Source organism: Hippoglossus hippoglossus, chromosome 4 (genome assembly GCF_009819705.1).
Source record: "Hippoglossus hippoglossus isolate fHipHip1 chromosome 4, fHipHip1.pri, whole genome shotgun sequence".
Taxonomy (NCBI): Eukaryota; Metazoa; Chordata; class Actinopteri; order Pleuronectiformes; family Pleuronectidae; genus Hippoglossus; species Hippoglossus hippoglossus.
The window spans coordinates 8122422-8150242 of NC_047154.1; the positions used below are offsets into that span (position 1 = coordinate 8122422).

The 27821-nt window shown below is 41.6% G+C and overlaps 1 protein-coding gene across 2 annotated transcripts in view; it reads right to left on the reverse strand.

Moving 5' to 3' along the window:
- dab1a (DAB adaptor protein 1a) overlaps nt 1-27821 on the reverse strand; it is a 239200-nt gene that overhangs the window by 190021 nt on the left and 21358 nt on the right. Inside the window, exon 1 of one of the 2 annotated variants that reach the window (XM_034583813.1) lies at nt 18793-19187. The exons of the other annotated variant lie outside the window; for it this stretch is intronic. The gene's annotated coding sequence lies outside the window, so the exon portion shown is untranslated. Of the gene's footprint in view, nt 1-18792; nt 19188-27821 lie in introns of those variants that run through there. 2 annotated transcript variants of the gene reach the window in all.

Here is a 27821-nt window from a genome sequence, read left to right on the forward strand (position 1 = left end):
ACTATTCCAGTTTCAAAAACAGATGAAATTACTAATTTAAATCCCTAGCACGCTATGATCAACCTGTTGGGGCCAATGTAATGTGCACATTTGAAGATACAGATACACAAACACACACCTTGGCACATTTACAGTCCCTGTAAAATACCCATTCTCACCCTAACTGGGTCAATCCACCATCTATTATGTAGGGGGAGGGGAGGAGACATTGGTTTTGCTGAAATGGAGGAAGCAAACACCAGAATAAGGAGCTTCACTGGGAACAAAATCTACCAGTGGTGAATCTAGGACAGCTGCACGAAGGAAGGGAGGATGGAAGGATAGAAGTGAGGATGGAAACAAAATGAGAATGGGTACGTGGGTGGCACAGGGATGTAAAGGGATACAAAGTAAAGGGGATAAAAGCACAAGGAGAGCAAATGATGAGAGGGCAAGGGGCAGGAAGACAGAAGAGAGAGAAGACGAGAGAAGAAGGGGAAGATGGAGGCTGTGGAGAGGACAGTGGTTTCATTAGTGAGATTGATTAGATGAATGGAGAACCTAACAGCCTCTCTGCTCTTTAGCTAAATGCCATCTCTGGGCCTATCAGCACCGGCTCCAATAACAACAACACATAAATTAGAAAGGAAGGGAGAAAGAGAGAGAGAAATAAACATAAAAAGAGCATCATCACAGAAACACACACAGCACAGTCTGCCTGGGGAGGCCCAAGATCACAAACAATAGAAAATAGCTAATCACCTCATTTTGTCGGCAGAATGTACACAAAAGTACAGAGATTCGTTCTGTTTGTGCGTTTGACTGTGTGTTAGCAAAGTGTGTGTGGAAAAAGGCGTTTAAAAGGAGTCCAACCAGCCCGTGATATTATTTGTGCCATCAACCCCCCCGACACACAAACACACACAGGGACACACACACTCGCACACAATCACTAATGACATTCACCCATCCTGAGGGTTTCTTTCTAAAATGTTGCCTTTTACATGGAAACTTAACAAGTGTGAAATTAGAAAGGTTACCAAATAATTCACACACACATGCGCGCACACACAGACACACACACAATAACAAAGCGTGTGGCAGGGTGCGGAGCTCAGATGGGGGGGAGCAGTCCCTAATTGAAAAAGCCTCTTCCTTCCAGGAGTTTGCTGCTGAGGAGAAAAAGCACAATAAGGTAATTAAAAGAAGAGCAGTGTGATACGACGCGGTTTATCTCTGGATTGTCACACACTGATTGATGTGAATTTACATAAACAAATCATATTTTCTGCCTTATTAACTGTATGTGAATGTGTATACTTGCTTGTGGAGTATGAGAAGAGGAAGCTATACTAAGAACTACCATTTCAGTGAATACCAGCCTATTGGCTCTTTTTAAATGACAGGAGAGTGACTCTACAATTCCAAAAAATGTCCCTTGGTTCAGCAAACACGAACCCTACTGCGGTCACTTAAAGCAAGGTCTGAGGAATCTCTCAATGGAGATTAATAGAAAAAATAATCAAAAATTCCTTGCACTGCACTGTTACTTTCACCCTGATTTCATTTATACATTTTGTATTTTCTAGGTAACTCTTTTTAAATGCATGTTTTTGTATTGTTTGTTGCTTTTAAGATGAATCATGATGCCTTTTATATTTCATGTAAAGCTCTTTGAATTGCCTTGTTGTTGAAATGTGCTATACGACTTAACTTGCCTGGTCTACAGAGTTGAGTTCTGGCTATGATCGGCTCCATTAACAAATGTAACTGAATATAATCTTTTACTGAAATGTAAAGTCTGGATTTTTGCAAATATCAATTAGTTATTACAACTGTCACTGTGTTTTTGAATTCATAAGTTTAAAACAATCACCTCCAATGTTTATAAAAGGTTTAATCTTTGTTTTAATTTTTCAATAACCAGTGCTGTGCCTGTTCTAAACCTGCCCATTTGGAATAGGCTCTTTACTTGGCCTGTGGTGATGCTGGTTTCAGTTCTTTCTGAAACTGCAAAACTGACTGATAGAATCTTGAGTAAAGACCAGCTGCAGGACTCAGTCCACAGAACCCCGAGGTCGCCCCACCACTGCTGCACAAAGAGCTGTTCACCTGTTTATTCAAAGTTCAGTGAGGCTCGACTCAGAACCCAGTTGCTGTTGTCGTGAACGTGCTGTTGTCAAGATCAACATCATTTACGCTGCTGCTGCTACAGAGCACTGGTAATATTTTTAGACGGACAGGAAAGACGTTTGTGGAATTAGAAGGTAAATACAAGTGACTTTTTGTCCACTGAAAATGTGCCGGTCAGTGGGTTTCATTTACACACTCACAAATCCACAGTCTAAAATCTCCCCATCATCCAAGTCATCTTCTGATGTCACTAATGATGACATAGTAGTGATATCATTGATGAGACAAAATTACAGGGGGTCAGAGTTGGTGTCTTGAGAACATTTCCCTAGCCCCTCAGAAACAAACACAAAAGTGTTAAATTGATGCGTTATTGAGAAAATTGAAGGATAAAGACAGATTTGTGGATTTATTGGTATTTGATGTTTAATTGCAGGGTTATAAAAGACAGGGGATATACAGTAACAGCTGCTCGGAGGCAGACAGTCGCCAGTAGACTGACTTTCCCCAGCCGTCTTCACCTTTCCTCTTACCCCCTCATCATTTTCACACAGGATGGAGAACAGTTTCCTCTATTAAAACTGTAACGAGATGTAAATGAGATGCAAATCCCTCCCAGAGGAGTGGACTGCTGGAGGGAGGCTATCTGATGTCAGCGTTCAAGAGAGAACCATCGCCCGAGGAAGAAACAGAGGAGGAGCAGTGCGTCTGTGTGTATGTGAGTAAAAGTGTGTACATGTGTGCCTATGTGTAAGAGAGAGAGGGGAAGGCAGAGCTGTTAGGAAAGGGCTACGGCATTGATTGCAGCTGAAGAAAAATGTTTTTGATTTATCTTGGACACAGGAGCAGAATGGGACCTTCAGTATCACCGCATGGCAGAAAAACTCTGTCGAAGAAAAATAATACCCTCAATCTGTCCTCTGTACAGCTCCAGATAGGAAGCAGTGAGAGAGCGCGGGAGAGAGGTGAAGATAGAAAGGAGGAGAAATGTAAAAACAAAGATGGAGATTGGGAATTGGGGGTGCGGGGGGGGGGAGTCATGGAGAGGCTGATGCAGCCATGCCTGTTGACAAGAGAAAAATGCACCTTTCACGGAGAAATAAAGCTTCACCTCCCTCACTGCTGCATTCTGTCTGACATAGCAACTCATCTGGCCTCGCCACGCTCGTACCACAGAGAGAGAGAGAGAGAGAGAGAGGGAGAGAGGGAGAGAGGGAGGGAGGGGGAGAGAGAGAGAGTCAGACACTAACAAAAAAAGAGAAGGAAATCAGAATTAGAAAAGACTCGAATGATCCCTGAAGGGCAACTGCTTTGTTACAATTGCACAACACACATAGGAAAGAGGAGGTTGTGAGTAAAAAAAGTAAATACTATAAATAGTACTGATAAGAAATACACAGTGAGTGAGTTTAACCATGTATAAATGTAAATGTACAAGGTGAGGTTGACTCTTCTGAACATGAGCATATCAGGTCCAGTGTCCTGTCTCCTCTGGCAGTGCAGTCCCATTGACTGCACATAAAGATGGACGACATGACGGCTCCCCAAACCCAAAGGGTTTCAATCACCACCTGGTGCCTGGGGGCAGGATACATAACCCCGGCCTCCTCCATGTTAACAGAGGGGACTTGGACCAAACTAAAAAGTCAAACAGGTCAAACATTTTTTTCTCAAATATGGTTTCTATCATTCTAGGTCCTTCTATTCACACTAATGTATGCCCAAGTTGAAATTATTCTGGTCAATTCAGTTTAGTTTAGTAATTTGCTGCTATAAAAAGGGGGCGGGACGTCACGATTGACAGCTGAGAATAACGACTGGCCTGTGTATCAACAGGACCTTGATACTGCAGCTTCATCCCGAGATTGCTACTGAGCAGTCTCCGGCTCCAAAGATGGTGATGCAAGATGACAGCGTTTGTCTGAGTGATATTTTCACTTAATTTCTGGATAGTGGGAGGAAGTGGAGATGAGTTGTCCATCTTTATATACTGTCAAAGTGCAGTCTACAAACAGCACATCAAAGATGGGAAGAGTCTCTCTCTCTCTCTCTCTCTCTCTCTCTCTCTCTCTCTCTCTTCTTCTTCTTTCTCTCTCTTCTTCTTTCTCTCTCCTCTTCTTCCTCTCTCTCTCTCTCTCAAACAACTTCCTCCTAATGTGAACAATGGTGAGTACGCTGCATATGGGTCTACAGTATCAATGCACAACAGTTAGAAATCCTGAGTCTGGCTTTTGGAGGTTTGTCGTCTGTGCGTGCACGTGTGTGTGTGTGTGTGTGTGTGTGTGTGTGTGTGTGTGTGTGTGTGTGTGTGTGTGTGTGTGTGTGTGTGTGTGTGTGTGTGTGCGCTCTCTCACACCTCTCTCCATTTTTTTTCTGCGTCCTAGTTAAAGCTCAGCTGTGGCTTAGAGATAAATAGGCAAAGTTGGAGCTGGACACATAATCTTTTGCCCATGTCTCTAAACCTTGCTCACTTTCTACAAAGATCCATGTGCTGGAGATAATCCTGTGTTATTTTTAGCTTTAAACATAAAGATGGACAGTCCACACTTCTAAATTCTACCAGGACTGTAACATAGGTTGGAAGCTTCACTGACCCACGGTGTTGAATATTTTTGTGAGACACAAATGGCAGCCATCTGTAAGCACCTTGCTTTGCTCGACGAGAACAATGTTACACAACTGAACCTATCAAATCAGAGGTGGGATTTCTCGGAAAACCTGGAGCTCATAAGTAAAGGAACAGTTCAAGTCCTCATTTTCTTAAAGTGATGCACAGATATACGTTTTTGAGCTGTAAACTAAATTATACGACTGTTCTTTGATGAAACAAAGAATTAAATTATTTAAAATCACATTTATAACCATATTTTTAAAGAAAAAATAGAACTACATTCATGGGTTGAACATGGCTCATAATGTCAGCTAGTGTTTCAAACAATAAAATGATAAAACAATGGTTCAGTAGAGTCAACCACTTGGGATTTCTGTATGTCATGACATTTACTTATATTTGAAAAGCTTTTAATCAAACCACCACCCCGTGAGAGAGAACCTGGAAAGCTGGGGCCATTTTGAAAATAAGATCCTAAACCACCACATCGTCTGCCATTCAGAGACGTTCCACATCCTCTCCTGCCCATCGGCTGTCTGAGACACACACCATTTAAACAGCTGGCTGAGACAGCCGCCTGCGCTGGCGGTTCAAACGGCTCGGGACCACCATGCTTCTCAGACAAGGTTTAGGCCCGGCTGTCTCCGCATTGGCCGTCTGTGACAGCGGTTCAAATGGCTCTTTATGAACGTGGTCTTGACTGTCAGGAAACTCTAAAGCCGTGAAGCAGTCCACCTCACACTTCTCTGTTGAAAATCGGTAGGTAGATGGGGCGTGTCTCAGCCAGCCCCTCCCAGCAATGCGTTCAAGGCAATTTTTGAGACACTTTACAGTGTTTGTTCGTTAACAAATGACAGTACCTAAATATTCATTTGTATTAATTTACACTTTGTGGTTTGGCTTTTATTAAGATAATATATTTACATGATTCTTGCTGTTCTGGGTTTGTACCCTCATGGTTAAATGGAGTTATTCGAAGTCGCTTTGGATAAAAGAGTCAGCTAAATGATATGTCAAAAAAGAAATGTATTAGTGTTGTACAGTTCATTCAAACTGGACTACACATTATTTTGAAGTATTACAGACTCTTTAAGAATCACAGTTTATTTCTGAGTGTGCAACAGGAGAGTAGTAGTGCGTGTGTGCAGTGACGATTCCACTGACCACTGACAAAATGAGATGGTTTGTGGATTAACCACAACATGTGGACAGAGCAGACAAAAAAAATTATAATTATTTTGCTTACAAAGGTGATAGTCAGGCTAACTGGTTCTGCATAGCCAGGCTAGAGGTGTTTGAAAGCTTCACAGACCAAGCGAGCCAACCCGTCCATATTAGTAAAGCATCCTAACATCTCTACATGCAAATGCTGTGTTTACCTTGGTAAAAATAACTTCACCATAACTTGCAAGCTGCTTTAAATCAGGTGTTCCAAAGTTTCAGATTGAAACAATGGCTATAATGTTGTCATTGTTAAAAACACACCAACATGTATGAAAACAAAAACTAATTTAGGTATAAAAACAAGACATTAACTGTTACTCTGGCACTTCATTGTGATGAAGCTCAAACCCAGGATTATAAGCCTGCACACATTTAGACTACAACTATGCATTTTAAGTGCTGTACATATTAAATTGTGCTATACACAGATACACTGTATGTTGATGTGCTCTGTATGTATACTCAGTCCTCTACTGTGCAGTGGAGCATGGCTGAGGTTAAATGACTTTCTCAAGGGTACATCATTGGGTTTTGAGGCACAGTATACTCAACTAGTTTGCGACAATCTTTGCCCCTTTTTCCTACACGCAAACACACTTATCTCTTTATAGTTGTGAGAACACTGACATAATTCATTCCCTAGCCCCTAACCCTAACCATCACTACTACCACCTCTCCAAAAAATGAAGGGGACATTGAAATCAAACATCAGATATTGATGAAAAATTCCTTTTGTAGTTCATAATCTTTACTGATGTACATTGTATAATTTTTTGAAAACAAAATGACACAACAATGGTCAATGGAATTCAAAATCATCAACCCATTGAGTGCTGGATTCAAACCACACAGAAAATCTAAGTACTAAACTTTAAATCACAGGCTGATCCAATTTGTGTGACTTGCATCACGGCAACTCTTGTGACTCAGTAGTGTGTATGGCCTCCATGTGCCTGTATGCACTCCCAACAATGTCTGGCCATGCTCCTGATGAGTCAGTGGATGGTGTCCTTGGGGATCTCCTCCCAGACCTAAATCAGGGCATCAGTGCACAGTCTGTGTGGTACTTGGCGGCGTCGGACACACGATACATAACGTCCCTTAGGTGCTCAATTGGATTTAGGTCAGGGGAACGTGAGGGCCAGTCAATGGCATCAATGCCTTCGTCATCCAGGAACTGCCTACACACTCTGGCCACATGAGGCGTGGCATTGCCCTGCACCAGGAGGAACCCAGGGCCCACTGCACCAGTGTAAGGTCTGACAATCACTCTGAGGATTTCATCCCAACAGCAGTCAGGGTACCGTTGGCTATGACATGGAGGCCTGTGTGACCCTCCAAAAACATGCCTTCCCAGACCATTACTGACCCACCACCAAACTGGTCATGTTGGATGATGTTACAGGCAAGCATAAATATACACAAAGAAAGGCAGTTATGCAACATTATCTATTCATGGACAATATTCACATTAATATCAATTCATATATACAGCATCTGTTCAAAGCACAATCTTTAGCTTCCCAGTTCAACAATATATTTTGCAGAGGAGCTGCTACTGCAGCACAATTGTTTTACATAGGCTTTGCATGGATTATGGCCATAAATATGATTATTTCTTTGTATAAAAATAGTCCTGTGTACTCAAATATATACCAGTACTAAACAGTATGAAGCCACATACTTTCACAATAAAAATCCCTTTTTTGAACAAAAGAATGGATTTGGTCAACAGAATCACTGGAGTGCTTTTATTTTGAATCGTATACAGTAAGTATTGAAACAATTTATGTTATGTCACATAAATTCAACAGATAAACATTCAAACTCAGGTGAAAGTTCATTTTCTTAGTTAATTCTGCTGTGAAACACAATGTCACAAACGTATTTCCAACACTTCCTGAAGCCGTTTCAAAGTAAAAGCACTCCACTGTTTCACTTTCTGAATCCATTATTTTTTTCTAACAGGGCTTTGAGTGTTATCGACAGACTGGAAGATAAACGTCTTCATACCGTAGAGTCCTGACATTTAGTTTCGTACATAATCCATCTTGTATTGAAAGACATGCAGTGGATAAACCGGCAGCGGACACACAGCGTGTGTGAACAACAGACAACCGACACACAGCTGATCAGCGGCGCAACCGCAGCCTGTGAGTCCAGAGAGTTACAGAGATCAACAGTGAAGACTGTTGAGATCGACCAGTCAATCGCGATCAACGGATTCCCTTCTATGGCCCAGTCCAGCTCTCCTTGTGTAACGACCGGTCTCCTGTTAGCTCCTCCATGTTCTTGAGACTGTGATCGGAGACACAGCAAACCTTCTTGTGAACACACATATGGATGCTCCTGGAGGAGCTGGACTACCTGTGCAACCTGATTGGGCTGCAGATAACGCCTCATGCTACCAGTAGTGACAAGGACACTAACCGAACACAAAACTAGAGAAGAATCAGTCAGGAAGGATAAGGAGAGAATAATTGTCTGTGGCCAACACATGCAAAACCATTCACTTTTTGGCGGTTGTCTTGCTTTTGCCTCTCCATTGCACCTGTTGTCACTCTCATTTGCACCAAAGTAGGTGAAATTGATTCACAATTACTTGTGCTTCCTAAATGGACAGATTGATATCCCTGAAGTTTAACCTGACTTGGTGTTATACTGTGACGAGTACGTGTTCCCTTATTAATTTTTTTGATTAGTGTAAATGCCCAACACTAACCCTAACCTAAAACAAATTCTAAACACACGAACACACACACAAAATAGGACAGTTCCACCTTGTTTTACAGTATAATAAAATGAACAGCACAAAAATATATAAATCAAATATAGACATTTAAAGCAAGGTGTACTAAATCATTTCCAAATAATTAATATAGTAATACCAAATAATTTGATCAACAAAAATACGAGTTAGCTGTCTCTTATTGAATGACTACTTTATTTTGAGTATGACTACTATCTTTATAGTTTAGTTTGTTATTTACATATCTTAGTCGTTATAATGAAAGTCACAGCTGTTCTATCATTATGACAAGAGCACTATAATGTGACAAGGAGTCTGGCTGCTTTCATCTTAAACCTACATCTTAATTTGTATCCATCTTTCTCTGCCTTCATAGAGATCCAGCATTTTTGATACAAATGAGAGGGGTTGTACTGTTATTTCTTTATCACCCATTGATTCAAACTGCCTCAGGCAGTCAGTCCCAAAGCAAACTGCAGCCACTCCAGCAGATCAACAGGGCGGCAGTAGTAAGAGCATGGGGATGCCTGCTAATCCTAAAAAACGTTGGCAGTGATGCTAATGCAGGGGCACATGTTTGCAAACATGACCAGCAGCCAGAAGAGAACAATGAAGGACATGGAGAAAGTGAGAGTAGAGAAAAAGATAAATCATGAGTGGAGCAATTAGTTTTTTTAATTCTTCTCTGTTGTGTTGTGTTAATGAGTGTTGATTAGTTAAGACGATGAGTAACATGATTGTGGTAATGATGTCTATGATGCTGATTGTGATAATGAGTATAGTATCTAAACAATGAATGGGAAATTCAAGCCGCATTCATCATGCAAGCAAGTAGGTTAATATTTCTGGTGTCCAAATATTTGAGTCTATAATCACTGTAGCAAAGACGCCAGATAAACAAGTGAGTATTTGTCGTGTGCAGTGAAGTCGGCATGATTAATGGAAACGCTTAAGCTCCACTGCTGTGGGAAGAATGTGTACCTCTCTACTCGCAATTATCGCATGGAATGTAACAGTTGTTATTTTTCATAAATGATGTGCGGTCACCTTTGTATAGTTTGTATTGGTTTGTGTGTACATAAAGGAAAGAAAACTTTTTAACTGAAAACAATGCTTTAGCATGTCAATAGTCAGTTTCAGAGATCTGACGGAGGGTGAGTCAAGGTAACACTATATTACTGCCTCTGACTTAAAGGGATAGTTCACAGTACTACTCACCCCTATGCCGATGGAGGGGAGGGTAAAGTGTTTGAGTCCACAAAACACTTTAGGAGTTTCAGGGGTAAACAGCGTTGCAGCCAAATCCAATACAATTTAAGAAATTAGTGAACTATCTTAAGATGTATTAAAAAAAACGGGGAAAAAAAACAACATGCCTCCATACTGCTCGTAATATTGTACCGCACAGACTGTCCAGGAGCTCACTGGTGCCCTGATCAGGTCTGGGAGGAGATCCCCCTGGACACCATCCACTGTCAAGGACTGTCTGCATTTGGTGCGTGGCGTCGTGTAACAGTTTCGAGGGGTGGAACTAGTGTTGTCAATTACAGCAGTTACTTATAGGAAGTCAATTTTGTGTATTCCTAGATGTATTTAATTGGGATTTCTTTAAGTTCTGTCCAACTTATATAAGTTATGCTGTTTCTTCTCTGTATGTATTGGTTTTTAAAGGGTGGAACCTGAGCCAGGCCATACAACGATAGCAATCATCACTTCCATAAAGGCTTACTAGCATACAGCTTTTAAAATACCTTATACAAGTTATCGTATTAAATGCACTGGTATCTGATCCGAACGTTGAACTGGCCGATACTTAAAGTCCAGGAATCGGTATCTGGAAGGGAAATATGGTATCGAAAAACATCTCTACAATCATTTTTGTTTGGGTATGGTGTGTATTTAAACTCTAGCTAGAAATCAAACTTTGGTACTATACTCTAAACTGGATTTATATTTAGTAATTTTTTTTCTGGCAACAAAGTTGAAATAATGCAATATTATTGGATACAACACCAAAGTGGTAAACTTTATTTTAATGACACAGCAAACATCGCCCTGTATCTCTCCCTCTTTTATTTCCACTCTTCTCCAACCACAGTAATGGAAAAACCATTAAAATGCTTTAGGAGGGTGGACTGCACTTCTACCCTCTTCTTCTCCAGGCTGACGAAGAAGCTGGGTCCTAGCCATGGTCTGCTGAGCTGTACCCAGACACCTGCTGCTCATTAACCACAACAGGGAAAGGTGACCACTTCAATCAGGATATTAATACAGGAAATGAAATGGACAGAGTGGGGGAGGAGGACAGGAGATATGGCGCTCTACGGAGCGAGTGTCTCGAGGTGGGGTGGAGAGCTAAGGATTAAGGGATATTCTCTGGCTTTGTGCCAAGATGCAGTGTTGTGTCCCTCACCTTTGCTCAGCTGAAAACTCTGCAGCACTCGTGTGCGTGTGTGTGCGCCTGCCCTGTCCACCTGACATCTCCTAACAGTAATAATGTATTCCCTCCTATTAATACGTTATGGCTCAGAGAGTATATTATCGATCAGCCAGCTCAGCCATATTGTTACTCAGGTCTTCTCCCTCCACTGCTTTCTCTCTTCATTGCTGCCTTCCTGTCTTTTCACTGCTGCATCACTTTACCAGCTCTCTTCCCTTTGTCTCTTGTTTTTATTACTTGTGTGGGCACTGAATTGACTAGCACACACTTTTCAGTGCAGCAAACCACTACCCATGCTTTACTTACACCGGCAAGTGTGTGAAACCTTTGGCATTATTTCACAAATCTAGACAATGTGCTCAAGCTAATAATGCACCGATTAAACATTTAGAGTGCTGGTGGAAAAAGTAAGTGGAGCTTTAGATTTAGTAAGTGGGTGAACCTCCTTTGGCAGCAATAAGTTCCATCCTGTAGCTGCAGATCAGACCTGCACAACGATCAGGAGGAGGATTGGAACATTCCTTCCACAGAGCTGCTTCAGTTCAGACATTTTCTGTCTAAATATCCATAATATGTCGGATGAAAGGTTCTCTGAGCTCATATTGGGTAACACCTGGTCAGCTAGATTTTCTTGGTTTGAAGTCATTCTGTAGTAGATTTACTGTCATTGTCCGGCTGCATCACCCAATTTCTACTGAGCTCCTGCTGCTGACAGCCACTGTGATGTTATCATGCAAGAAACCTTGACAAACTTAAACTCCCCCCTCGAAGAGCCTCAAAGCCCCAATCATGATGCTCCCTTCACCATACTTCACTGTTGTGATGAGGTTTTCATGCTGGTACCGTTAGCTGTTCAGTTGGGCACTTACATTTTAATTACATTTTCGTCCTGCCTGCTGCCGCTATTTTCTTTAAAAAACTGTTCGTCACATGGGCAAAATTAATCATGGGATATATTGGGCCGGTAAGGATCCACCTGATGGAGCCTAAGTTGCTCGGGGGTGGAAGGACACATTTGAAGGCGCTTTGAGGAATATTCGAATCAGGACACTGCTGTGACACAATCGGTCTTAAACTGCAGCCACCGGAGGATGCAGCTTCCGAATTGAGACACAGCTAAAGTCACTGCATTAACGAAGTGCAGCAATTGAAAGGAGTTACATCTGTAGCTGATCATAATCCTGTTCCCTCAGAATCATGCAAGGAGTACATGATGAGGTGCCTTTTAAATAGAAAATATTTAATCCTTGTAAAATAGGAAGTGTGTCTAGACAACAGACTGAATCAATCAAACTTTATTTATATAGCACTTTGTACAGGTGTGTACTTGTTATTTTAGTACTTAATGGCTCAGCTTTCGTCAGTACGATTGCTGAACAGTCTATGTAAAATAAATATTGATGCAAGTAAAAGAACCAGAAAACCCAACTGGACAAATGACTAAAGTTTACCATCAGCTGAATTAGTTGACGAGATTTAAACAATTTCAAGATGAAAATTCGACCATAGTGTTACAGAGCAGCAATAAAGTGCAGCAGAATAAGCTTCATTCCCTCTGTTCATGCGCGACAGTAAGGCGTTTGAGAAGCGGTGGTCTGTGTAGTAGTCTAAAAGCAAGAGGGGAGATTCAAGCACAAAAACCTGATTGTTGACACACAAATCTAACAAAAGGTATCTAATTACTCAACACCTACTCAGAACAGTTTTTCACTTTCAGAGGTATCTTGAGGACTAAGATGCTTTGTGAATAACGTTTATCTTTATCAGGATCAAGTCTTAGAATTCCGCCACTTAGAACAACTTTTTTGTACAAGCTATCTTTATGAACACTCCTGACTGTCATCATTTGTTCATTGAGAATAGGGATTCATAGACTTTTTTACAAAATACAGAGTGGTTAAAGTAGATTATGTTCATTAATCATTGTAACTTAGATGAAGATCATGTTTTAAGACAAATTTATATATAAATAGAGATACTCCCAAAGGGTTCATTCATGTTTTCTTGCCACTACATGTAGAGAAAATAGTTGATTGATCAACTCAGTGAGTGAATAAATGCTACTTACTGCAACAACAATGATAACTGATTATTCTTTGAGGGCTTTCATTAAATTTGAGTTAATGTATTGGTAAAGCTACTCAAAAGTTGTTTGGTGCTCTCTAATTTGTATAAATTTAAATTCAGTATGTTTGTCTGAGGATCAGATGACACAATTTAACATGCATTATTTTAGGGAGATCTTTAAAACTCACTAGCTAAGCACATACTCATGTTGTGTAGAAAAACATTGTTTAAATCTCAGGGAACGTCCATTAAAACTGGATGTTAACCAGAGAGACATTTCCAAGCTGCTGCTCTGCACTGCTGAGATCCTGACTATATATGCACAATATATCACAAAATCAACACACTTATTAAACAGCTGTGCTGTGAATTCAGCTGTATTCACTGGTAAACTTTCTCTGTGAGCCGACTCACAGAGAAAGTTAGAAGCTCATTCATGTCAAAAGTAGCTAAGGTTTGTCTAAAAATTCAGTCATGCGATTTGTCAGTTGGTGCTTTTTGAAAAAGAAGTTACTAAAAAAAAACAGAAGAGTCAGTAAATGTAACGACAAAGAATCCAAGTAGGCAACACTGACTTTAGACTCCCCTTACTGGTGTAATAGAAACTTGGTATGTCAATTCCTTTAGGAAAAACACTTGACAGGCTTCATGCCACAGGTAAAGCAGAAAGTTATTAAAGTTTGTCTTTCTACCAGCTAAGGACAGTAAAAACATTACAGATATTTTGACAGTCCACCGGGCTCCCAAAGTGGCAGGATTCCTCCAGGTGGTAATCAGTCCAACTGTAACAAACTGGTCCATGTGTTTGTACATAAGCAGGCAAAGAGTGTTGAACACAGCACTACAATGAAGCAACAAACAACGGAGTTGTCATCTTTTGTTTTAATGAGAAGTGTAAAGCAAATTTTGCTTTGTTATGAAACTGTTGCAGGACTAATTGGTGGCTGTGGCTCAGGAGGTAGAGCGTCCACTAATCAGAAAGTCAGCAATTTCCCCGACTCCCCCATTCCTCATGCCAAAGTGTCCTTGGGCAAGACACTGAACCCCAAACTGCCTCTGACGGCTGTGCCAGCAGTGTATGAGTGATGTGTAATAGAGAAAGTGCTGCACTGTATGAATGTGTGTAGGAATGGGTGAATGCCAAAAAGGGCTTTGAGTCATCAAGACTAGAAAATCCCTATATAAATACAGAACAATAACAATTTACTAATTAGACAATCTAGGTCACAGTCTAAGTAATTAATGGGAAACACTGTCAGCCTGTTGGTCTGTTTTATTCTGTTTCTGCAGGTGTGTGGTGATGTGTGACTCATGTTCTATTGATTATCCCACTGTTTGCAGATGTAAAAATTAACCTCTCGTTATAGAAATGTTGTATTGGTATTTCTTGATGTGTCACAGACAGTCGTCAATTCTAAGTTGAACATTTTAATCTTGTCAGTTAATAGTTCATGAGCATCGGCTATCTGTGAGAAAATGTAATCAAAATGTGCATCGTCATTAATCCTTTCAACAATTATAATTTAGCAAACTTGATGGATCTCAATAGGGTCATGGCTCTGGTTATCGCTCTTTGCTTTGTCAGCAAATCCAGTTATAAATCAGAGCCAAACATCTGCTGTTCCATATAAAGGACATGCCTAAAGTGTAGATATTGGCTCTCTTTAAATATGTGTTCGACACAACCAGCATTGCCATACTCCATCACCATAATTGATGTTTAAGTTTCTGCTGCATTGCATTTCACTGACAACAGCCCTCTGGATCAGTCTAGAAAAAAACAGACTGACTGTGCACTTTGTTGCTGCACCCACATTATTTGGGTACATTAACTCAAATTTTCGGTTGCAAACAGACCTGTTAAAGTTGTGTTTTACCTTAATAGCACCACAGACTTTTATCAAAGGGAATATTCACACAAAAAGTCCCACGTTTAAAGTTTCAAAACTTACAACAATTCCCAAAGGCTCACAAAAACAACATTACCCTGCAATAGTTTCACCATTATTTATGTTTGCATTAAAAAAGGAAAATATTGGATGACACATACTTGGTGATTTGGGGTAATAGGAGAAAATATGGCAAGTGACAATATGTCCAGACATATGGTGGCTGAAAGGACTGCTCCAATGCATTTCTGACATCTGCAAACTCTATTCTACTAGAAATTACAGAGACTGCATCATACAGACAAGCAGTCTGCACTCATAACCAAGCTGTGATGCTGCATCAGCCCCTTTCACACACACACACACACACACACACACACACACACACACACACACACACACACACACACACACACACACACACACACACACACACACACACACACACACACACACACACACACACACACACCTCGTGACATTCATGAAAGGAAATGAAAGAGCGTGGTCCTGTCCTGAGCACTGGCATGTGAGACAATGATTGTGTTGAGTAAATGTGATTACCTGGGAGTCACTTTCAAGAAGCAAAAGCCACCGAGTTATTATTCCCAAACTAATATTATAGCCTGTCAATCACACACAATGCATTCTTTAACCACATGCGGACAAGTGTAACACATACACACATTTAGATGACACACCCACACAACTATACACTCACATTTACACATTGTGAGAAGTAATAAAACACGACGAATGAATCTAAACACACTCATCCAGCCAGGCTGCAAGCCAGGAGACATTTTCACACACACACACACACACACACACACACACACACACACACTTCCTTGGAGGGCCCTAGGGCAAGGAGAATTGTCCTCTTCATCTGAAGTGGAAAGGAAGCCCCTTGGCCAAATTAGATTCAGCCATTTCCTGACGGAGTTAAACAGCAATCTGCAGCGTTGTGCTGTGATTCGCCATGACCTTGGCCTATCACAGTGCAGCGTCTGGGAGTGCTCAGAGAGGTTCTTAATCAGACCTGGAGGATATGGGGTCTATGATGACATTACTCAGCCTTTATCTCTCTACACACGTCCCTCTGTGTCTCCATATGTCTCCCAATCTGCCCTCTCCCCTTCCCTTCATTCTCTCTCTGTTACGAGGTGAGGATGTGGCTCCGCAACTCAAATGGATGCTTACTTAACCTGACCTCTGGATGTAATCTATGTTCATTGATCCAATACTGTGCCAATAGTTTGCCCTCACAATGCTGACCAAACACAACAAAACATGGCCCTTTTACATCTAATGTGACCCATTTTCAGTCATTATATTCTACTCAACAGGTATGTTTCTGCTTCACTGACTGCATTCAAAATCTACCTTCATGCTGCACACACACACGTATGATCATCCCCTAAACAAAGCACACACTCATCCTCATTCCACAGCTACTGCAGGCGCAGTGCGAGTGATGAGATTGCGCCATGATGGAGATTAATGAGCCTTCATTACAGCCATGATACCACCAAGCAGCACCAGAGAGAGATGAGAAGATGAGGCTCCTCGTTTCATTCCCTTCGTCCCTCATTTACCTTGTCCAAGGGTCTTTAATGCATAAAGGACACAAAAGGACAATATACACGTTGTGGATGTACAATAAATATGTGCATTTATATAGCCTGTATTCATATGTACACACATGCACCAACATGAGAGAAATATGTGCATTTATATTGCTCCTTAACGCACGCTCACGCCTATACAATGCTTCAAACAAAACTGTGTCCAAGAGGCTATACAACAAACACCTGCATAGAAATCCTCTGTCTGGATCTATCAAGGAAAAGCTTTTACCTTCACATGGATCACACACAAACACAAACCCACAGCCATGCTGCATGCCACATAATACAGTAAGCATGTGCCCCATCTGAAGATTGAAAGAGATTTTTAAAATAAAAGATATAAAAAGCCTGTCTCATTGTTGGCAGACAGTGGAAGGAGAATGTAATTGGATTTTCTCCCTCTTGGTTTAACAGATGATGTTTTGATGTAGTGAAGGTCGAAATTTATGAGCAATGCACAGCACCTGTACACAACTTCAGACACACTAGTACACAGAGGACACTCTAATATTACAACTGCCAGTATAATACAGAAGACCTTTGTTATTTTTCAGAAAAAGTAATAATACTTCTCATATCCACTCCATATCAGTGCCAATATTCAGTCAATATTCTGCCCTGTAGTGATACAGAAGAAGGTCCAGAATTTTACCAACCTTAAAACTACTAATAGCCAGCAAGTGTGTGTATGTGTGTGACTGCTGCTGAGTCACACAGGGTCCATAATGGATTACCCCGAGTCAAGCTTAAATCTCAGTAGGTCAATGTCTCGTTGTTACATCAGAAAGGCGTGATGGGAAAATGGAAACCAAAAGCCTGAGACCGTACGATACAGAAAGGAAGACCATCCTCAAGGCATGCATTGCAGATTAAACACCGACTTCACACATACACAATTCTAGCTCGTCTCTTCACTCACACTGTTGTACAATGACTTTGCAGGTTGTGTTTTAGCCGTTTTGAATTTTTCTTTCCACTTTTCATCCTCCCACACCCTCCTGCTCTCTACCTAGCTGTCAGTGGCATTAATTAACATCAACACAATCAGCAAAAGGTCCTGGTCTTTGATCCCCAGTTTCATTTAGTGGGCAATGTCCATCTGTAGGTGATGCTATTGAGGAAAACACATGGAAACACAAATATTAAACCAACATGACAAAAGTGACATGAAGGTTCAGGTCCAGTCCAAATGAATACAGCAAGATTCTTTGTCCTGGAGCTACTTCAGCAGAGCAGATACAGTCTGTCATATAGGAATATGAACCCCAGCCGTCTGGTTGAGGGACGATAACCCTGCTCATTACATTCACCTGATGATTTGATTCGACATCTTTTCAACTGTGAACATGTCCTGAGGTAAGGAGAGGGTTCAGGAGTTTTAAATGCATATTTTATATTTTACATGATGAAATGACATGCTGCAACTTGCACCTAACTTGATGGCCAGCTCCCTAAACACAAATGTTCCTTTTATAATGAAGACACCAGGTCATGCAGTGCCTTTTAAAAAATTACTGATGTGATAAGATCCCATTAAAAAGACATTACACATTATAAGCGCACACAGACACTCAGATGCAGAGAGGGCATGCTTTTCTAGTCTGCAGCCTCGAGGCAGTGCCCTGCCCACAGTGGTTATACTCCGACACAGACGTTATTCTCACAAGCCAAGTCCAAGCCAGTAAGAAAACACACACACACACAAAAACACGTCTGTCATCCTCGACAAGCTCGAGCTGGCACAACATAAATCTACCTCTTTCTTCTGCTCCATCCATCTCCTGAATTTTCCATTTATATTTTCCACACTCTTACTATCAGCATCTCTATATCTGGCTTTTGCGAGGATGTATCCATCTACAACATGCCATAGAGGAATATCTCCTTCTTAAAACTTATCTACTTCTTTGGCAACTCTTCTCCCCCAGCTCTTTACTTTCTGTATGAATTAAATGCATTTAAGTGTAAAGATCTCTCTGACATATAAGGATCCCTCCCACAGTTTCATGCACAGCCTCTGAACATAAATTCAAACCCAGACTCTTACTCATCCCTGTACTGACACACACCTGATGGATCTTACACCCGTTCCCGGTTCCTCCTCCTCCTCCTCCGCTGCTGCTTGGCCACCACACCTCGAAGGTCACTGCTGGCCTGCTGTCGTGCTCCCTCCTCCTGTCTTCCTCTTACTCTCTGTCCCCCTCTTCCTCTCTCTGCTTTGTCAGAGTGTCAGAGAGTATCCTTTCAGGGAAGAGAAAATCCTCAGCTGCAACCAGAGATACTTAAAGACTGTAGAGCCTAACTGCAGCTGAAGCGCGCTGGAGCTGCCGGCTGACAGCTGCTGAAGTGCGGGAGGGAGGCTAACGTGGCTAGGCTACAGTCTGCACCACAGCAGCCTAAAGACGCACACACACAGCCAGAGAGCTCAGAGAGTCGCTAGCTCAAAGCTCACCGCTGCAGAGCTCCGAGTCAGCAACCTAACCCCCCTCCCCGCCCGCCTCTCTCCTGCTCTCGCTCTGCCTCACACTCACTCACTCAGTTACCACATTGCATCTAATAGCAGAATCGTCTCTTAACTGAAGTATGCAACACTCCCATCCTTTCATGTTTCGCTCCAGCTCAGTGATTTCCCTGCAACAAAGGAAAAGAATATTTAAACTAAGGTGTAGGCTGCATCCTCTCCCCTAACAAATCTCATCCCTCTTGTTAAGGGGATTGTTTGGAAAAGAGCGAGAAAGACCTCAGTCATTCAAAATAAAATAAAAAATGAATTTGAAACTCTGCAGGTTTTTATCCAAACTGATCATGTAAGCAGGTGAATCAGAATACTCTTTAAGAAATGCTTATCAATCTTGGATTAAAATTAAAATCTGATCATTGTTGGCTCTTCATGGCAAAATGTTGGCCCCTTTACCCTCTTTGTATCAAGCTTTGCAGAGAGTTTGGAAAAACATCTATGCTGCTCAAAACACACAAAAAAAAAAAAGGTTGTGTTTCTACATTTCATGTGTATTTTATCCTTAAAAATTCACAGATCTCATTGTGAGCAGTTTTTATTTTCTAGCGAAGAAACAATCCCAATGAAAATGGTTCACAGGAGAACACTGGAACATAAAAACAACTTTCCGCATGGCTTGATACAATTAACAATACATGATAAAATGTTTTTGTAATTTGGATGAACTGACCCTGAGAAAGCAAAAATGCACCACATCAATACAGACATGACAGCAGGAGAGACAAATGCAAGAGGGATGGTGGCACTCAGATGGATCTAAATCCACACGCCACCTTCACCACCACCATTTATCATTTAATGTATTCATCCTCTCAGAACCTAATGCCCTGACAAAGAGAGGCTTATTCAGCCCTCCCTAACACACAGATTAGCCCCAGACAGACTACACATACAGACACCCACACAGAGGAGAGGGAAGAGATGAACACATAAACAGTGGGAGGGGAAGTCAAGTGGAGTGTCGCCCATTGGGAGAGAAGAGCAACTCGGGTAACAACAGTAAGAGACAGGCTTAGTATGGAGGTGTTGGAAAACCATTAACTTACAAGTAGCATGTTCACAATGTTAAGATGGTTATGTTGCCTGAACAGAAGAGTGGCAAAATGTCACCACTGCTTTGTTGCGTTGCTCTAACAGACTCTTATCACCAGCTGTGGGTGCAGCTACTGTTTACGGGGGCAGAGAGAAGAAAATGACATAAAGAGTCTGTCACAGAACTGTGCCGGCGTGTAGAACAAACAGTTAAAAGGATATGAAAGAAAGCCTCCACTCACTCTTCTCTAAGAATTTCCTCCAGCCCTCTCCAACCTGTTCGCCTCTTTCCATCCCTCACTCCGACTGCGTTTTCATCCCTTGCTCTCCCTCTCTCATCTGAACAAGGACGTTCAGTGCATCATCACTATAAAAAATGTCATCTCCATCTTTACTCATGGCTGTTGCTATGGCCACAGCTAGCAATAGACCTGACTGTGCTGCTTCACTCTACAATGAGTGAGTGCATGTATGGGATGTGCTTATGCTCTTACATGTTCATTGTGTCAAACATGTGACGGAGACGTATTCAAAGATCTGCATCGCTCTTAACTGCCGACCAGGTAAATAGGAGCTTCCCACAGGATCTAGACTCCATTCATATGCCTGTTGGAACATCATGACATCATGTCATGTCAATAAGCTGAACACAGCTTCTGTCCACTTCCTGGTGATGAAGTTGCTATGAAGAGCCACTTGAGCAGTCTATTGACAGCTGTCGAGTGCGGCCATAGGGACAGATTGATAAGCAAGTGTTAACCGTCATTCGGCAGAGAAGAGATTATATTTAAGTAATGACTGGCTGAACGGTTTTCATATGTGGCATCCTGTTCTGTCTCTGCCACTGTCACATGCTCATTAAGAGCATCAGAGCATGTCATTAACATACACACATACGCTCACTAAAGCGTATCATTAAATAGATTTAATTATCTAAGTTTCTGAGTCTCTGAATAATGACAACAAGTGCACGGTGCATTCAACTTCCAAACAAATGACTCTCGTCAGTACATTTCTAATTAGTGCAGAGAAGAGGAAAAAGATTGGTATTAACCTGGGCTTAGTCAGTCTCTGTGTTTAAGTGTGTGTGTAGTTGTGTGAGTGTGTGTTTATGTGTATTCATTCTCAAGTAATTATATTTCCAGGCAGTGCTGAGCGGAGAGAGGCAGGCCTGTGTATATTCCATTCGGCTTATCAGACGTGTCCAATCCTGAGGCAGATCAGATCGAACTGTAAAAGCTCATTAATTACGGATGGTTGCTGAGCGACACAGAAAAGAAGGGAGGGAGGCTGTTGGGGGTGAGGTGAGGGGACAAATGGGTGAGAGTGGATGGGGGGCAGTAGTGGAATGCTGAATCTGACAAGTAATTGAAAAAAAAAATCTCCCTCTGATTTGTATTTGAGAAGTATGCAGTCAGCTCGCAGAGCTGCAGAGATCAAAAGGTACATTTTCCTGGACATCTCTGCTGATGGATGCTCACACATCATTCATACATAGTAAACTGTGTTTTCTGATTTCACATGGATTTAAAGAGACATTTAGTTAAACCTCAAACAGAAAAACTAATATCAATTTTTTTATTTTTGTCTTACTCTTAAGATTTAAAAAGTCCATATGATAGTTTTGTTAGTTTAGTAATTTGAATAGTTTAATCCAAGTTTCCATCCATCCATTATCAATACCACTTTGAGGGTCGCAGAGGACTGGAGCCAATCCCAGTTGACACTGGTTGAGGGGGCACACCCAGACAGGTTGCCAGTGAATTGCCATTGTATCGCAGGGCTGACCTAAAGAGACAACCGTTCACACAATAAGGTCTTTGGAAAGGTGGAAGCCGCAGTGCCTGGAGGAAACCCGCAGGGAAAACCTGCAAACTCTGCAGGTTAGAACCCAGGACCTTATTGCTGTGAGGCAACAATGCTAACCTCCACACCACTGAGCCGCCCATCCATATCATCTTACCAAAGAAAATCTAATATTTTAATCTGGTTTCAGTCAATATAAACACTTTAGTGAGACATTTTAGTCTGGTTTAAGCACAGAGCAAACTGCTTTCAAATGATTTGACACTGGAAGCCTCTGAATAAATAGTAAGAGGCTGCAGAAGAAAATGTGATCTTGGTCCTCCAGTGGTGGTGGGGGTGGTTTGACTGAACTTTTCTTCATGGACTGGGTAAAAATCACAGACTTTGTAAACATAATCAATGCATGGAGATCCGGAGGAGACGGCGGGGTACGCTTGGTTTGGCTCCACTCAGTTGGCTGTGTGCAGCGCGAATGACAGAGACACAGAGAGGAGCAGTAAATTACTGAGAGAGCCGCTAAAAACTGTAAGAAAAATAAAATAAGTTTCAAAAGACCCAAATGAAGACTGTAAGCGAACATAATGGCGCTGTGCATGGCTCCCTGGGTGTCTTCCTTGGTGGAGCTGTGTTGACTCTGACGGTCCCTTTGGTCTGTGCCTTGGCGCTGTACATCTGCGCATTTGACTTGTTCTGACGATGTGCACTGATCAGAGATGAGCTTGGCACATGGTCTTGTTCTCTCAGCCTTTATCTAACGTACACTCTTTCACATATACATACTCACAGGAACAGAAATTTGGCAAAGATTGATGTGAATCGGTACCCGATAGTAGCGATGTAATTTGGTCGGTACTCCTAAAAGTACTGAGTTTGGTACCCAACGCTACCAATAAGCCATACAAATGAGGCATAAACTAGGAATTGTGTGTTAAACATCGTTAACATAGAAATAGCAAGTGCAGTTTAGAGGGCAATGGTCTTAATAATCCCTCATCCCCAGTATTCAGAGATAGACTCAAAGAGTTTGAACTCAAATCAGATGAGTATACAACAATACTTTACACAGCAGGTCAGCAGTAAGCTTTTCAGGAGTAACTTCACCCCAAATTACTTCTTTGTTAGCCAGTGGCGTGCTGTGACCTTTACAGTTTATCGACACCGTTTGAATAACATCGACACCCACAACAACCCTAATACCCTCCTCTTTTGATTATTCTTAGATGTCTCCTCTGCTGCTACAATCGTCTACAGACTGAGGAGCTATCCAATGCTAATCTGAGTAACAGGGTAAGGACTAGCAAGAATCCTCACCCCGGCAAACACGCATGGATGCAGCCATGTATAACCACACATGCATATAGCCTCAAACATTTCCTTTTTTCCATTAGCTGGTGACAGACTCTCAGATGAATAAAACATAGATGACCATGCTGCAGCCTTCAGATCAGAGCACACATACATGCAAGCACACACATACTGTACAATCACATTCATGGGAGGACATGAGAAACCAATTCCCACCCACCTTCAGGTCAGAGATAATCATAGAAAGTAATTGGTACACTCTTTTGAATATAGCAGTGTTTGATTTGGGCTCCCTCAAACTCCCACATATTTGATCTCTGGTGACCAACAGACTGGCAGTACAGCAATGTGTTAATCAAGATTTAGAGAACTGGATGAATTGATTGGATTTAACTCACCATGTTTAGTTATGTGTACAGTGTGCAATATTTCAACTTTGTAAGGAGGATTTTTGAATGAGACAAATAGAATCAGGGGTGTCAGCAGGGACGGTCAACTGATGCTCTGGTGAGGCACTGATGAGGACTGTGGACTCAGGTCAGTCAAGGCACCAGGCAGTTGACGCTCTGTGGTGCTGCATGGGTTACTGAGAGGTCAAGGAGTTGGCAGTTGAAGTTTTCTTCAGCCAACGTTTTCTTCTTAGGGCTCCGATACAAAGATATCTACAAAAAAATCATGAGACAAGATCCAATGAAAAACTGATAATGTTTTTTTATGGGCAGGATCAGGCAGGACGACAGCCAGATGAGGTGCAGGATGGAGGTTGTCAGGTTCAAGGCTAGCTGATTTAGGAGACATTAGATTTAGTAGGCTTACAATTTCAGGAGTAGGTCAACTGGAGTGCAGGCCAGAGGTTATCTTCCCAGGGTGCGAGCTGGCAGGCCAAAGGTTAGTCTACTGGGAGACGGGTTCAGAGCTTGGAGGTCCAACGCTAAATGACTGTTCCTCAGGCTAGTGACTAACAGGCTAACAGGCCGAGGCTAGCTGAGTGGGAAGCATATGACATGGCTGAGATGGTTGTTGAGGATTGAGTAGAGACAGGAGCAGGATTTGGAGCAGGGATGGGTTTGAAATTTCCACCACTAGAAAACAACTTCTCCGGGTGGGCAGGGCAGATTATTGTATCATAAATGGTAGACAGGTGAGTAAGTTGTGCAAGTTAGGTGACTGGGACAGGGAGGAAAGACCAAGGACATCCAGTGTATTGATGGAGAGTAGCTATGAGGGCAGGGCATATGAAAGTAGGGATGTGGCTGAGAGGGGAACAGAGCAGCAGAATAACAAAACCAGGGCTGGAACAGTAACCATGACAGCATTTTTAAGAAATATACCATCCCCACCTAAATATTGAGTAAGAATTAGTGAGAATGAAGAAGACTCGATCACAAAGAAAACTCTCTAGTAGCATTACTATCTTTTAGGTTCGGTTGCTCAAGAAACATTTTACAGCTTTTCAGTACAAAGGCAGAAGAGTAAAAAGGCAAAGGTTTAAGGAGTAGTGATTTTGAGAAAAACTAGTATTTCCAATATCAACCTTTACGCCAAGTTTACCAAGGTATCATAACACATTTGCCAATGATAGATTGATATTTTAAAATGCTATGTGCAGCACATTAAAGCACCTCAGCAATAACTCCTTTAAAGAGCATCTCTCTGTCCCCCCCCCCCCCCCCCTCCCAGTGCCTTCTGCGATGTCTGGGTGTCATTAATCTGATGGTGGTGGAGTGCTACCATTACAGTTGCACATCCTAAATCAATGACTGATACACGGGGGTGTATGTGTGTCTGCAGAGCGGATTATTACAGTGACGAATATTGTGATGTCCCTTCTCCTCCTCTTTACCCCGTCTTTTGATTCCTCTTCCCACACTGCTGATGATCTTACTCTACAGGAGGGCTTAATGAGCTTACGTCCCTTCATGAATAACGAGAGAAAAACCACATACACATGAGCATGCACACACATACACAGAACAAAATGACTCAGACTGTTTGTTTTAAAGAGAGAACAGTGTGATAAATCACAAATGCTAGTTAGAAGTAAATATTTGCATGTGCTAATTGGACTCATTAATGGCAGAGATATGAGTGGGGGTGGGGAGGGAAAAGAGATGAGTGACTACTTAAATATACACACTACTGATCAGCTATCTAATTGGGGCTTTGTAATGCTCATACACACTGTGCTGTGAGAGAGGAATGATTAATACCTTTCTTAGACACACACACACCCCTGCATGTGTCCTGCAGACAGATACACACACGCAGGCAAAGACTCTTCACTGAACCCCGTCTCCAAAGAGGCTTTCAAGTAAATTGAGTTTGGGTTTAGGGTCCTGTTTATATTAATGAGTCCACTGCCGCTTGAGTTAGACCCAGTGCTCTGTGTTATTACCTGCTTGATAATGAATGCCAGCGCGACTAGCAGCAGTCAAATGGAGGCTGCCACACACAGCAGATAATGCTGCAACTTGCCAAACCTTTGATGCAAAACATCTCATACATTTATATTCATCGTGTTAAAATTAACACATTCTCAAAAAATGTAATTAAATGAAATATGAGTAAGAAAACACCCTGCTGGTCATATTTGCAAAAGGTCACATTTCATTACTCGGGTGCTTGACCTATGACCAACTGGATTGATTTGTTGTCATTACGTCAACATAAGCACTTAATGTACAGTGACCATGTCAGACAGCGCTAATACGTGTCAGTTAGAGCAAGCATCTATCAGACTGCACTTCAAATAGAAATGGATATAAGAAAATGGTTGCATGGTGGTGCTTCTTCAAGGCACCCTCCAGCTCCATCAAAGGACGGAGCAAATCAGCACAGCACGGCCACCTCTCAACAGCTGATGTGCAATGCTCCACAAAGAAAGGCCAAGTTTGTTCAGCTATCATGAGAGGAAAACTTCAACTGAGTAGAATTCAACAACAAACTTTTGAGTTTTAGCACCAACACTTGCTGTGGGCAACTCTTCAGGTAAGCCGTGTTTTAAATGCACTTTACAATGTCAACTTTGGCTTTTTATGATTACATCATGTTAGTGACAGCAAATTCATTAAGCATAAACATCATAGATCGACTTTTTGAAAGGCATTTTGGAATTACAGGTGTGAGCAGCATCATCATCACAACCATCAGACACCTCACGAAAGAGAATCTTGTTCATCTGCTGCAAAGGTTAGTGTTATACATGTGTTCAATAATTTAGAATGGGCCTCGAAGGATGTTATTAAAATTGAAATGGCCCTTGATAGGAAAAAGCTTCCCCACCCCTGCACCAGTCCCTCATCAAACAGCATTAGAAAATAATTGAGCGCATTTGTTTCAACCTCCATGGGAGAGCAGATTGGTGGCATTTTACACATAGGACAACAGAAAGAGGGCCTGGAGGTTTATACTACTTTAGAGGAAAGTTAATAATAATTAACAATAAAAATAGCTTCTGTGATAAACTTATTTCACTATGGAAAGCCCTGCTCATCACCAATACCAATACAAAGCCATGTCACCAATACTATCTAGCTATAGGCAAATACAAGGGCTTCATTAATATTCTATCGTCAGAGCAAGAACAGAGAAAATGGAGACAAAGTGTCACAATGCTGCTTACTGCTAAAGTATATAACATACATAGATAGTGAAAGAGAGAAGGGTAAGGTATCGTTTGACATTTTTTTTTATATATATATTTAAAATGACTGTTGAAAATAAGAACAGCTTTTTTAATTGTTAAGGTAAAGCATTTTGTTGTGTCAACTTGAGTTTGATGTAGCTACTGGCTAACTATAGGCTAACATTACGTGCTGCCAGGGATATGTAGAAAGTGTGTTGCCACCAGAGTTAGATGTATTGTCAACTAGGCATGTGATGAGGTGATGTGAGTGTTGCCTCTAAGCAGGGGAAGCATTTCAGTACATAGCTCAAGCACCAAAATCTACATTGTGATTCGGTAGGTACCAGCGGTGTAGAAACCTTTTGACTGACTGGCACCGGATATCAGTACCCAACCCTTTCAGAGATCAGGTTATTAAAATGTTATAATTGAATATTTTGTGAAACTGCTCAAATTAAATAATCTATGGGAGAAAGCCGAATACTTTCCACCTGCAATGCAGCAGTGGCTTACATGGCAGGCAAATATAAGATTTATGGAGCTGGGCATTGAAATAGACCACTCTATGATGTGAATGGGGGTGAAGATGGCACTTAGAGAAATCAGCTCATCATCAGCTCATCTAGGTGGCACAAATGACCTCATGTTCCTGCTTAAGACCTATGCAATGAGCTCCATTTTAGCAGCCTAATTAAAGCACTATGCATGGTAAACCACAGCTTCATTTTCTGTGTGCTCACTTTTTCTCATCTGGAAAAATGTATTAAACATTCTGAAAGCAATTGCTTGAACCACCTACATGTTTATAGTAC